This window comes from Paramisgurnus dabryanus, chromosome 6 (assembly GCF_030506205.2).
Source record: "Paramisgurnus dabryanus chromosome 6, PD_genome_1.1, whole genome shotgun sequence".
Lineage (NCBI taxonomy): Eukaryota > Metazoa > Chordata > Actinopteri > Cypriniformes > Cobitidae > Paramisgurnus > Paramisgurnus dabryanus.
The window spans coordinates 44,362,839-44,375,209 of NC_133342.1; the positions used below are offsets into that span (position 1 = coordinate 44,362,839).

At 41.0% G+C, this 12,371-nt stretch overlaps 1 long non-coding RNA gene across 1 annotated transcript; it reads left to right on the forward strand.

Annotated features, from left to right (window-relative positions):
• The first annotated feature begins 9,732 nt into the window (after positions 1-9,732).
• LOC135767248 (uncharacterized) lies at positions 9,733-10,610 on the forward strand. Its single transcript, XR_010541971.2, has 2 exons — positions 9,733-10,206; positions 10,516-10,610. It is a non-coding gene; the product is annotated as an uncharacterized lncRNA (long non-coding RNA).
• The last annotated feature ends 1,761 nt before the right edge of the window (positions 10,611-12,371 follow it).

The window sequence follows — 12,371 nt, forward strand, 5'->3', positions numbered from 1 at the left end:
CTCTTGTTTGAGCCATTCTAGTTCAACTGAGTGGCTAAACCAGGAGTCCCTGGGTCCTGGAGTGCCACTGTACTGCAGAGTTTAGTTCCAACCCTAATCAAACACCTGAATTTTATGTCCAAGTAATCCTGAAGATTTTAATTAGATTTATCAGGTGTGTTTAATTAGGGTTGGAACTAAACTCTGCAGGACAGTGGCCCTCCAGGACCCAGGGTTCCCCACCCCTGGGCTAAAGAATGGCCAATAAATGTTAGTACTCTCCTAGTGCAGGGGTGTCCAAACTCAGTCCTGTAGGGCCGGTGTCCTGCAGAGTTTAGCTGAAACTTCCCTCAACTCACCTGCCTGAAATGATCTAGTCTCCCTAGATCAGGAGTGGGGGACCCTGGGTCCTGGAGGGCCACTTTCCTGCAAAGTTTAGTTCCAACCCTAATCAAACACACATGAATTTCATGTCCAAGTAATCCTGAAGAATGTAATAAGATTTTTCAGGTGTGTTTAATTAGGGTTGGAACTAAACTCTGCAGGACAGTGGCCCTCCAGGACCAGGGTTCCCCACCCCTGGCCTAGATAGTGATTAGTGATTGTCTTGTAGACACAATCCCATGCAAAAAATATGTTTAAAAAGTCATATTGAATTTCACATAAAATTTTCAAAAGCAGCCAAACAAAACGTGGGCTGCTGACACAAAACCTGCATGGGGCCCAAAGGTGCAAAAGTTGCTCAAGGTTGCTCAAGGCCGCTAGTGTGGGCTGCTCACAGAAAGCCAGAGTTGAGCCCAAAGTGGTGGGCTTCACCTGGGCAAGCCCACACTGGACCTGTTTAGGTTTGTTGTGGGCTGGCCCTAGCTCACTGTGCCCACAAAAAAACAGCATGGGCCCCGCAGTGGCATGTTTTCAGGAAAAAAATTTTTAGTACAACTTAATGTGTGACAATTTTTAAATTAACATAACAAACTGCAGCCTCTCAGTTAATATAAAGTCTAAGCAACTGTTTTATTTCACAGGAATGCTGAAAACACGATTTAAAATAGCTTTCAGTAAAGTGTAGCAAGATGGCACATGTAAGGGATCGAGTTAAAAGCAAAACTGTCCTGGGATCCGGCAATGAAACTGTTAGCCTGAATTCACTACAGTGGTTCAAGCTGTAGGAATGCAGAAATGATTAAAGAAACGTTAACTACAAGATGGTGTAAAACTGTGTATTTCTTGTAATTTACCATTTTCCGCAACTTATGCCAATGACAGAAATAAGAGCAGTTATGATAGCAAAATATGTGGGAGAGCATTGTTAGAATATAAATATATTGTACTGCATTGCAGCATTTAAGTAATAACGTCAAATCGTAATTAAACATATTTATAAATGATAAGGTTTAATAACAGCACTGAAGTTGAAATGGAAATGGTTACACTGTAAATGCATGAAATGTTAAATAATAATTAACTGTTTCCAATGTGTATGAGTTATTCCCTGATAGTATAGAGAACAGAGAAAGAAAAAGTGTAGCATAAAGAGAGGCACCATTGAGAACTGGAATCTTGGCCTAATGGCCTGAACCCCAGAGCTCAGGTAAAAAAGAAAAGCATGGAGAATAAACAAAATCCAAGAGCTCATGGAAATCAATGCCAAGAAACCCCACTTTAACTCTTTCACCGCCAGCGTTTAAAAAAAAAAAGTTGCCAGCCAGCGCCAGCGTTTATCTTGATTTTCACCAAAGTTTAATGCCTTCCAAAAAAAATGTTCTTCTTTAAATATATAAACATACAATATACCAAATGAAAGAAGCGAGCATCTGCTTTCAAACAAAAAAAACCCCGTTTCATCCTACCTTCAGTGGTTCTTTTGTAATCAGCGTTTGAATATGGGAAGGTTTCTGCAAAAACACCACATTTTGAGCAAAAAGCTGAGATAATTCCATTTTTGTGACGGACTTTTCATAGAGATACCATTCAGAGCGGTCTTTAAAACAGACACGGACATGCAGCCGCTTGCCATAGGGCAATACTTACGGGTTTAAAAAGTTGCGCAATCTCGTTATTGGCGGGGAAGCGTTTTCTCTTAATTGACGAGATATCTGAGATATTGACGAGAAAGAGTTAAATGAAACAGGTTTCTTCATTTTTTTTTAAGTAAAGCCAACTAATGATTTTTACAGGGTTAAATGTGTCTGTGAAGTTTCAGCTAAAAAAAACACAATGATCATGTATTACAGCATGTCCAAAATGCCCCTATATTGAGGGTTTCCTCATATTTCAACTAATCATTGAGACTTACCATAAAACTTCAAATTAAAGGCCGGGCTTTTATTTTCCCAAACCTATTGTCACACCAGGCGTCTAAAAGAGACAGGCGTTTATAAGAGACAGGTTTTTAATTTAATTGTTCCAGCATGACAGCAGGAGGTTACCACATATTACGTTTTATATATAATTTGAATGTGTTTAACAAATTTGTTCTTAAATTATTGGCAGCATAAATAAAGCAAACGAGGATATTGCGTGAAATCTTACCCAGATACAACAGTGCTATTTTCTGATTGGCTACTGTGTAGCCTCTTTCTTTTTTTTTGGGATTGGCTCGCTCGACTAGAACTCCAGGGTAGACGGGCTTGATAGAGAGAGCAGTGCGGCCAGATACATTTTGGGCGCTGCAGCATTTTAAATATGATAAATAGTGTTTCCGCGTGAGAAATACTGTGTGTGGCGGGAGTGCATGCATGACAAAAGACTGAAAGCCCGGCTATTATCAGCGGCCTCAAAACACTACCGGCCCACGGGGAAAAGTCCCGACTTTCCCGATTGCCACTTCGCTACTGTCTTCATCACTTCAATCCTGACGACGAACCTTGTTGTGTTGTCATAGTGATGAGTAATGGAACGACTGCATCTGTCACGTGACATCTACCCGTAAATCAAACCTTTAGCGTGTGCAATCTGCAACATAGAACTGGCTTAAACATACGATCTGATGGGTTTTAGAAGATTAAATACAACCCGAAACTAAAAAACAGACCAGGCGTCTATTTGGGACTAGGCTATTATTTGAAGTTTTACGGTATATAAGTTGTTTAAACATAAATGTTGTTCAGCTTATTTTATTCTGTTAGGACTGTGTGTACTATTTAAGTAGAGTTTACTTATTGTTTATTGTTTTATTTGGATCCCCATTAGCTCCCACTTTAGTGGTTGCTAGTCTTCCTGGGGTCCACTAAAATCACAATACAAAAGTACAAAATTCAATTAATCAATACATTAATAAGATCTATAAAAACGTTACAATATATTAGCTATCATGACACACATTTAAGAAATACAAATTATGCAGTTATGCAAAAGACAACATCTATTCAACATACAATTCAAAACAATTTAAAACAAACTTACAAAGGTAGTACTTTCACATCTGTAATCTCTGTTTTATTGTTTTCTTAAAAGAAAATTCACTTTTGATTTCCCTGACGCTCGATGAAAGTGAGTTCCACTCTATAGCCCCTCTGTATACAATAGTTTTTTTCATAAAATTACATCTTGAACTAGGAGTAATCATTATCTTGTTACTGACTGAAAGTGTCATATGCTCATGACCATATCCACTAAACAAGAATTTTTATTTTATAAAGTTGTATGTTTCATTAGCCATGACCTTGTGCATGAGCAACAAAAGATTATATTTTACTTTTGCCTCATCAGTTAACCATGATAATTTAATATGCATCTCACGCACGCTAGTGTAAAAAGAGCAGCGCAGAGCGACTCTGGCTGCTCTATTCTGTGCAATTTGAAGTTTTCTTAAATGTTTTTGAGCCGCACTACTCCAAACTACTGGACAGTAATATAAGTGAGACAGAACAAGACTTTGGACGACATTTTTCAATGTAGCATTTGGACAATATACAGAGCATTTTCTGGACATAGCGATGCCCCTGCCCATCTTACTGACAATGTGGTCAATCTGGTCTGACCAAGATAATAAATTATCTAGTCTAACACCCAGCAGTGTAAATCTGGTAACCTGATCGACCACATTGCTCTCTATATGCAGATTAAGTGAGGTGATTCTTGATAACATGTATCTATTGCAAAATATCATACATTTAGTTTTGGAAATATTCAATAATTAATAATAATAATAATTCCTTACATTTATATAGCGCTTTTCTCAGTACTCAAAGCGCTTTACATATGAACGGGGGAAATCTCCTCAACCACCACCAATGTGCAGCATCCACCTGGATGATGCGACGGCAGCCATATTGCGCCAGAACGCTCACCACACACCAGCTTATTAGTGGAGAGGAGACAGAGTGATATAGCCAATTAGTATGAGGGATGATTAGTAGGCCAATGGGCAAGTTTGGCCAGGATGCCGGGGCACACCCCTACTCTTTTTCGAAGGACATCCTGGGATTTTTAATGACCACAGAGAGTCAGGACCTCGGTTTAACGTCTCATCCGAAGGACGGTACCAATTTATTCTTTTTCACCCAGTCCACTACTGTTTTTAACTCATGCTGAAGATTCTCATTAAGTTCAGGTAAAATGTTGAAGCTGCATTGAACAAAGTAGCATCATGAGCATACATAACAACACTAGCCTTTCTAAAAACGTATGGAAAATCGTTTATAAATATTGAAAATAAAAGTGGACCCAGGCAACTTCCTTGTGCTATGCCGCATGATGTTGTTAAGCAATTGGAAAGACTACCATTAAAATAAACCTGTTGCATCCTATTGGAAAGATAACTATGCACCCAAGTTAGTGCTGAGTGTGAAAAACCATATGCTTTGAGTTTGGCTATGAGAAGACTATGATCTATTACATCAAAAGCTGCTATAAAGTCCAAAAACACAGCTCCTACTAGTTTCCCTTCATCCAAACATGTTAGCCACTCTTCTGTCACGAGTCTCTAGTGTCATTAACCCGGATCAGTTGAGTCCTACTACAATTCAATGTAAAACCATAAACAGCGCCACCACACACACAAACCTCTTTCAACATTATTGATGAGACTTCGCTCGCACTACAGATCCACTCGTAACCGGCTGATCTGCGCGAGAACTGACCCGAGATTCCTTACTTGGAGCCGGAAACATTGCAAACTCGAGAGACATGCGAATCTGCTCTGACTCGAGAATCTCTCAACTCCGGCTGATCCGTAACCGGCTGATCCGTAACTGGCTGATCTGCGCGAACTCTGGGGGCTACATAAGCAGGACAGTTTTTTTCTATATTTTCTCTATATTATTATGCTATTGTTTTTAGGCTTATTTTTTAAATGGTCGACCATACACACCAAACCTAAAACCTAAGCATGTTTTAGAAGTGAAAGGCTTTTGTTGTGGATTTGCTTTTGAGGAGACTTCAGTCGCTCTATAGATCCACTAACCGGCTCCGGCTGATCCACGCGAATCAGCCGGTTAGTGGATCTGTAGAGCAAGTCTCATGTCCATGGTCTGCGAGTCTGCAATGTTTCCAGCTCTGAGAATCTCGAGTCGCGTGGATCAGCCGGTTACAAGTGGGTCTGTACTGAGTTTCCTTGGCAATTTAGCAATACTGACTCAAGTGACTCACACAACCCGGATCACTTTAGTGAGTGACTCACAATAACCCGGATCCTTAAAAGGAATTTTTTGTTTGGTTTGCCAGGCCTAGTTTAATCCTTGTGTTGTGCAACAAACTTAAAGGTATAGCGGAAGATTTTCGTTTTCCGGGTGGATCACCACTGTTATTGGTCATCCCAGATGTCAATCATTCAGATTATATGTTGACGTATAACCGTCGCACGTGCTCGCCTCTACGTTCGCTTTCTGCACATGCGCACTTTCACGTGTATGTGTGTTGTGCTACGGTTTCAACCATTCATTGAAGGTCGCCTTCTCACTGTGATTTTTCAAAATGTCTGAGGGTCGCAAGAGAAAAAGTGTCTACGAATTGTATGACAAGAAGAGAAAGGACTATAAATAAAGAAACAAGACCAGATGTTTATGGGAGACTATTTCACACGCTGGCGTGAGCTAAAAGGACAGGTTGGGTTTCCCATGCGAAGTTTCTACTGGAAAGGTACATTTTGTCATGCTATTTGGAGAAATCCATTTAAAATCACTGCTGGTAAAAGTTGATGTAAGCTATGATTTGCGATGCTAGCCCTGGCACAAGTCACGAACAGCACAGACACGGTAAACATGCCGACAGAAACTTGTAAACAGAGCGAAGAGAAGAACTGAGCTCCTGCACGCTCTCTCTCTGTCTCGTGCACGCGTTTAACAGGCGTTCCCTCTCGGGAGCATTTTTTTTTTAAATATCGAGGGGCGGTTCTTTTAAATAATTCGGGAAAATCTTCCGCTATACCTTTAACAAATCAGATTTATACATATGAACAACTGTCAAGTCCTTCCAAATAGGCCTGGGCAGTATATTGAATTTTGCGGTAATCGTTTAAAGGTAATCGTGATACTCACATGAGGCTTTGACTGGCACATATTCATTCCACTTTGTCGAAAATACAGAGTCATTATCGTATGTCGCCATGCATCCCAAAATCTTTTGAAAAAGAGTTTCGTTGCAAAACGAGATAACTCCGTTTTTTATTTTTCAGAAATCTTGTTTTTTTGTTGTCCATTCCAATTTATATCAATTCAACTGCAGTTGGTTTGTTTTGATTTAACCTTACAGCTAAGTAGCACCATAAAACAAAATAATAACATATTAACATACTGTAATAATAAACATATTTTGACAAAAATGTTAAAATCGGAGTTATCTCGTTTTGCAACGAAACTCTTCATTTATTTATTTGTAATACTAAGGCCTAGTCCTGGATTAATCTAAACCCTATATGGGAAAACGCCCAAGTGTTCAGTAAAGCTTCACATAGACTTTATCATTCATACTCAAAGCTCATGGAACTGCCACTTAACAATTCAAACATTAAACATCTTACAAATATCTCCAAAAACACCAATATAAAAGTGGGGAGGGTTCCTCACCCAATGTTAACCACAATTTCACTTGAATTCAACATTCTCATACTAAGTAAGAGCTTATGAAACTACTTCTTTAACATTTTACAAATATTTAAAAAATTGTCAAAACACTATAAGTAACTGAGTTCCTCACTCAGTGTTCAACAAAATGTCACTTGAATTTAAGCATTCTTACATGTAGTAAAGCTCATGAAAATGCCTCATAACAGTTTAAACATTAAACTGTCACACCCTGAGGCGGACCCAAATAGACTAAAGGGTCACACCCCTCTTAACTCTTCCACCTCGAGGAGTTTCCCAAGACCACCCCAATGACCAGACAGACGAGTATACTACTATTAAAACAACTTTATTAAATATTTAAAAAGGGAAAAGGGGGAAGGGAAAAAGGGAAACTTAAAACTAATGTGGCTCTTCTTTGCCTCCAGGGCCACTTGGGGAAAAGACTGGGGACCGGGGCTCTGGCCCAGCAATCCGTAGCGCGCTCCGCTTCTCCTGGAGGCAGAATCCAACACAGTCAGACCAGGGTAAGTACTCCTTTGCTACTCACAGTACTGGGGGATCCTCGTTCCCACACAGAGCTTCGCTGATGCAGGTAGGTAGTTGCTATAATCACAGCACCGGTTTATCCCACAGGTTGTGTTACTCACAGTGCCGGGGGATCCTCGTTCCCACACAGAGCTTCACTGGTTCAGGTAGGTAGTTGCTGTAAGCACAGTACAGGTTTAGTTCACAGGTGGCGTTACTCACAATGCCGGGGGATCCTCGTTCCCACACAGAGCTCCACTAGTTCAGGTAGGTAGTTGCTATAAGCACAGCACAGGTTTATTTCACAGGTTGCATTACTCACAGTGCCGGGGGATCCTCGTTCCCACACAAAGCTTCACTGGTTTCAGGTAGGTAGTTGCTATAAGCACAGAACAGGTTTATTTCACAGGTTGCGTTACTCACAGTGCCGGGGGATCCTCGTTCCCACACAAAGCTTCACTGGTTTCAGGTAGGTAGTTGCTATAAGCACAGAACAGGTTTATTTCACAGGTTGCGTTACTCACAGTGCCGGGGGATCCTCGTTCCCACACAAAGCTTCACTGGTTTCAGGTAGGTAGTTACTATAAGCACAGAACAGGTTTATTTCACAGGTTGCATTACTCACAGTGCCGGGGGATCCTCGTTCCCACACAAAGCTTCACTGGTTTCAGGTAGGTAGTTGCTATAAGCACAGAACAGGTTTATTTCACAGGTTGCGTTACTCACAGTGCCGGGGGATCCTCGTTCCCACACAAAGCTTCACTGGTTTCAGGTAGGTAGTTGCTATAAGCACAGAACAGGTTTATTTCACAGGTTGCGTTACTCACAGTGCCAGGGGATCCTCGTTCCCACACAAAGCTTCACTGGTTTCAGGTAGGTAGTTACTATAAGCACAGAACAGGTTTATTTCACAGGTTACGTTACTCACAGTGCCGGGGGATCCTCGTTCCCACACAAAGCTTCACTGGTTTCAGGTAGGTAGTTGCTATAAGCACAGAACAAGTTTATTTCACAGGTGGCGTTACTCACAGTGCCGGGGGATCCTCGTTCCCACACAAAGCTTCACTGGTTTCAGGTAGATAGTTGCTACATACAGTGGAATTTGCTACAGTGTCAGTGTACCGTATTCCTTCGCCCTTCCAGTATGGCTGTCCGGGCGTCGTAGGGACTAGTGAGTCCGATGACCGGAGCCGAACGCTTCCCAAACTCCCCCTCCTTCTTCCACGACCGGGGTCACGAGCTGGGGCGAACTTTCGTCGAGGCTCCGTTCACCACAAGCTTCTGTTGACGAGGTCAGTACACACACCGTTACGACCCACAATCCGCACGGTACACACTTGATACTACTCACTGTGTTCTACCACTGTCTGTTCTGTGTACAAACGAAGCTCTCGTTGTCACACCCCGGGCACAGGGCTTGGTTTTCTCTCTCTCTGTAGGACTCAGGCCACAACGGATGTCGTCCTCTCGTGACTCGTCGGAGGCTCGGCAGTTTGAACGCTACAAGCACAGCATATACACAGCAAGTAAAGCGTAAACACCATCAATCAGTGAAACTCACCCACAGCACTCTTATACAATTTCACGTGAATTTTAGATCGTCCTTGCCACCTGACTACGACGACCTCGAGAGGATGGTTGGGTAACAACTGGATCACAATTGAGGGAGAGATATGTGATGTTCACAGGCCCGGCGTGTTGGTTATCACTCCCCTGGCTCACCTGCACTTCCTTTTTCCCACAGGGCCACTGACTTACTGGTAAACGGTGCGTCGTCCGTGCTTCCGGTCAACCCGCGGCTCACCCACGCTTTCCTCTCCAGTGGGGCCAGGGACCTCAAGAAACGCAAAAAAAAGCACACACCAGGACAACTCTTCGTACAAGTTATGTACAGATAAGTACCACCACGGTTACTCACGCTTTGTTTCCAATAACCTCGGTTCACTGCGTTCTTGATGGCTCTGTGTCCACTCTTTCTCACTGAAACTCCACAATATTCCTTCGTCAGCTGATTGTCTCTTTCTCTCTTCCCCAGGAGAGCGATCCAACCAGCGTGGTCCGTCTGCAAAGCAGCAACACAGCGTACACAAAGTATACCACCAGCACCCCGTTTGATGTCTACAAAGGTCTTTTTATATGCTGGCTCTTCCCCTCGTCAGCCTACCAGCGATCCAATGTTCCCTCTAAGCTGCGCGCGTGCGTGGCCGCGCAATAGATTTGTCAGACCGCGCACATTTTTCAGACCGCACATAAACATTGATGCATTTGCTGTTGTAAAAGAATTAAGAGAGAGAGAAGGCGAGTGTTCTAGAAGGAGAAGAAACTTTCAACCAATCGCTGATCTTGCTACGGTGACAGACACTTTTATGAGCCAATGGTAGCAGCGCATTCAGTTCACACAGTGACGCTGCCAGCACGCACGAGCACAGAGTGAGAGCGAGCCAGATGAGCAGCTGCACGGGTCGATCTCAAGAAACTAAAATATTTATTAAGAGGAAAAAGTTCAGATTCAAAACAGTGATTTAAAACAAATTATTGGATTCCTGAAGTGATGCGATAACTTGGAAAAGCTGTCGCTAGAGTGAGGAGAGAGCAAAATAGAGAATTAGAACGGAGGCAGATGCAGAATCACAGAGCATCAAAACACTGCGAATGAACTTCTTCTTTTAAATAAGAAGTTAAAATGTATGCTTTGGTGAGTTATATTCTAAATATTAACTTGACATTGTGGCATAAGTGTTGCAAATTTGGCAGCAAACTATGAGTTTTATTAGTTTGTTTACATTGGCCGTTGGTATATAACGAACGAGCTGAAGCTATTTACATTTGAAAGTTAACAGTCAAGTAACGTAAATGTGATTAAAAAATAACATTTTAAGTGTCAATATGTTCAATAAGTGTTGAAACCCTGAGTTAGGTTGTTATTTGAAATGTTTACATGATGCTTATTGATAAATCTGTTGAACTGAAGATTAATTACTGTTCTGCCTTGTGTTTTTACAAGGCTGGGTTTTTTTGTGAGAATTTCGAACATCTGTAAAGTTCTCCTGCTCCATCTTGGACACGCGAGACAATTAAGTGAAGGTGTATACAAAAAGGCGAGCCAACCAGAGCTGTGCTTTGAATTCATCAGAACTGGTAGGAGGATATTTTTCCTTTTTGTTTCGGACAACTACTAGGACGTGAATTCGCTGAAACTTCATTTTCCGTATTTTCTTGGATTTTCTTTAAAGGACACTGACTTTGAACTGAACTATTTGAACTATATAAAGGAACAAACGGTCCTTTGAACCGAATCAATTGATTCATGAATTCAACCCAACAGAGTCATTTAAGTGAATCATGAATTTGGATTACAAACAAAATGAAACAGTGTTACACTTTTACAAGTATTTTATTTATTTATTTATTTGCACTGTAGTATATGAGAACTGATTTTCAGCTTGAGGTGAACGGTTTAATCTGCTAAACCCAGGTACCTGGTAAATTCAAAGAGAGTGTTAATTACATGTATTGGGATTTATACACAGGCCCACATTGAACATTATACGTGTGTATACACTAAACCCCGTTACACGCTACACTGTCATCTCTTTGAATCTCCTATGGTTAACGCAGGCTCGTGTTCATTTTCGGCAGGTCGTGTGGTTGCGAATTCCTCACAGTACTGAAATGTGTGCTCAGAAAAAAAATTATTTGCTCAGTGCTGAAAAAAATTAGAGGGAACATTGCAGCGATCGCTGTGCAAATTATCCCCACCTGCGCGCAATCAGGCTTAATTTGACTTCGGGGAAACCCCGGAAATGAAATGTGGAAGCCGGGTTCCGCCCGTCGTTCATACAAAATGTGGAAGCCGGGTTCCGCCCGTCGTTCGTTCAAAACGTCACCTGTGACAAAACACCTAAAACATTCTACAAATTGAAGGCATTTATAAAGTCTCAAAAATTTTCCAGCACAACCTGCTCATCTGGACATGTTTCACGAATTCCCATTTTCACGTGTGTGAATCTCCAAAGCCTCAGTACTCTGTAAAAAGTGAAAAAGTATCACTACTGAGCATACATGTACCAAATGAAACCAATGTAATAAATAAAACCAGATCAATACAGAATATCCTCAAAGCATACACTTCTGAATATAGAAAAACTTAGCTATATTGCTCTTCAACATTATGAAAATAAAACAGAGTTTTAACATAGAAGTACGGTTATTTTGGTATTGGAAAATTGTCATTACTTTATTATAGTTTCACTGAAAATATCTTTGTTAAACTATGTTTTCTGTAGTGAGACTATGGTAAATGTGTGGTTATATGGTTTTCCAACAAAAACAATAGTAAAACTATGGTTAATTTTCTAAGGAATGGGCGTTGTTCAAGGAAACCTACTAAGCGCTACTTCGTGTTGGTTTTATACTCAATTACTTACAGAACAGGCAACGCGCTGATTATTAATACATCTCGTCCATGGTCGCATAAGGCCAGTTTATATCAAAACACATCAAGATTTCTAAATAAATAGCAAAATGTTAAAATTGGGATCTTTGGACTTATTTATTAGTCAAATTTTTTTGTTTATTACATTGAGAGTAAAGTACCATTGCGTACCCGTAGTAAATTTTAGTAGTATTGTTACGATTAAATGTGAATGGTACCCAACCATAGTTGCATTGTGCTAACTATTTTCTTGTAAATAATCATTCAAGATGTGTCCCTGCATTATATTCTGGAGGCAAGAAGCGCAAAAAAAGTAATCAGTGTATCTGTGGTAAAGTTTATAGAACTGCAGTTCTGCCTGCAACATGAAAATTGTGACACAACCCTGAAGGATGAGGCAGTGCTTTTGCAAGCAGGGCTTGGGA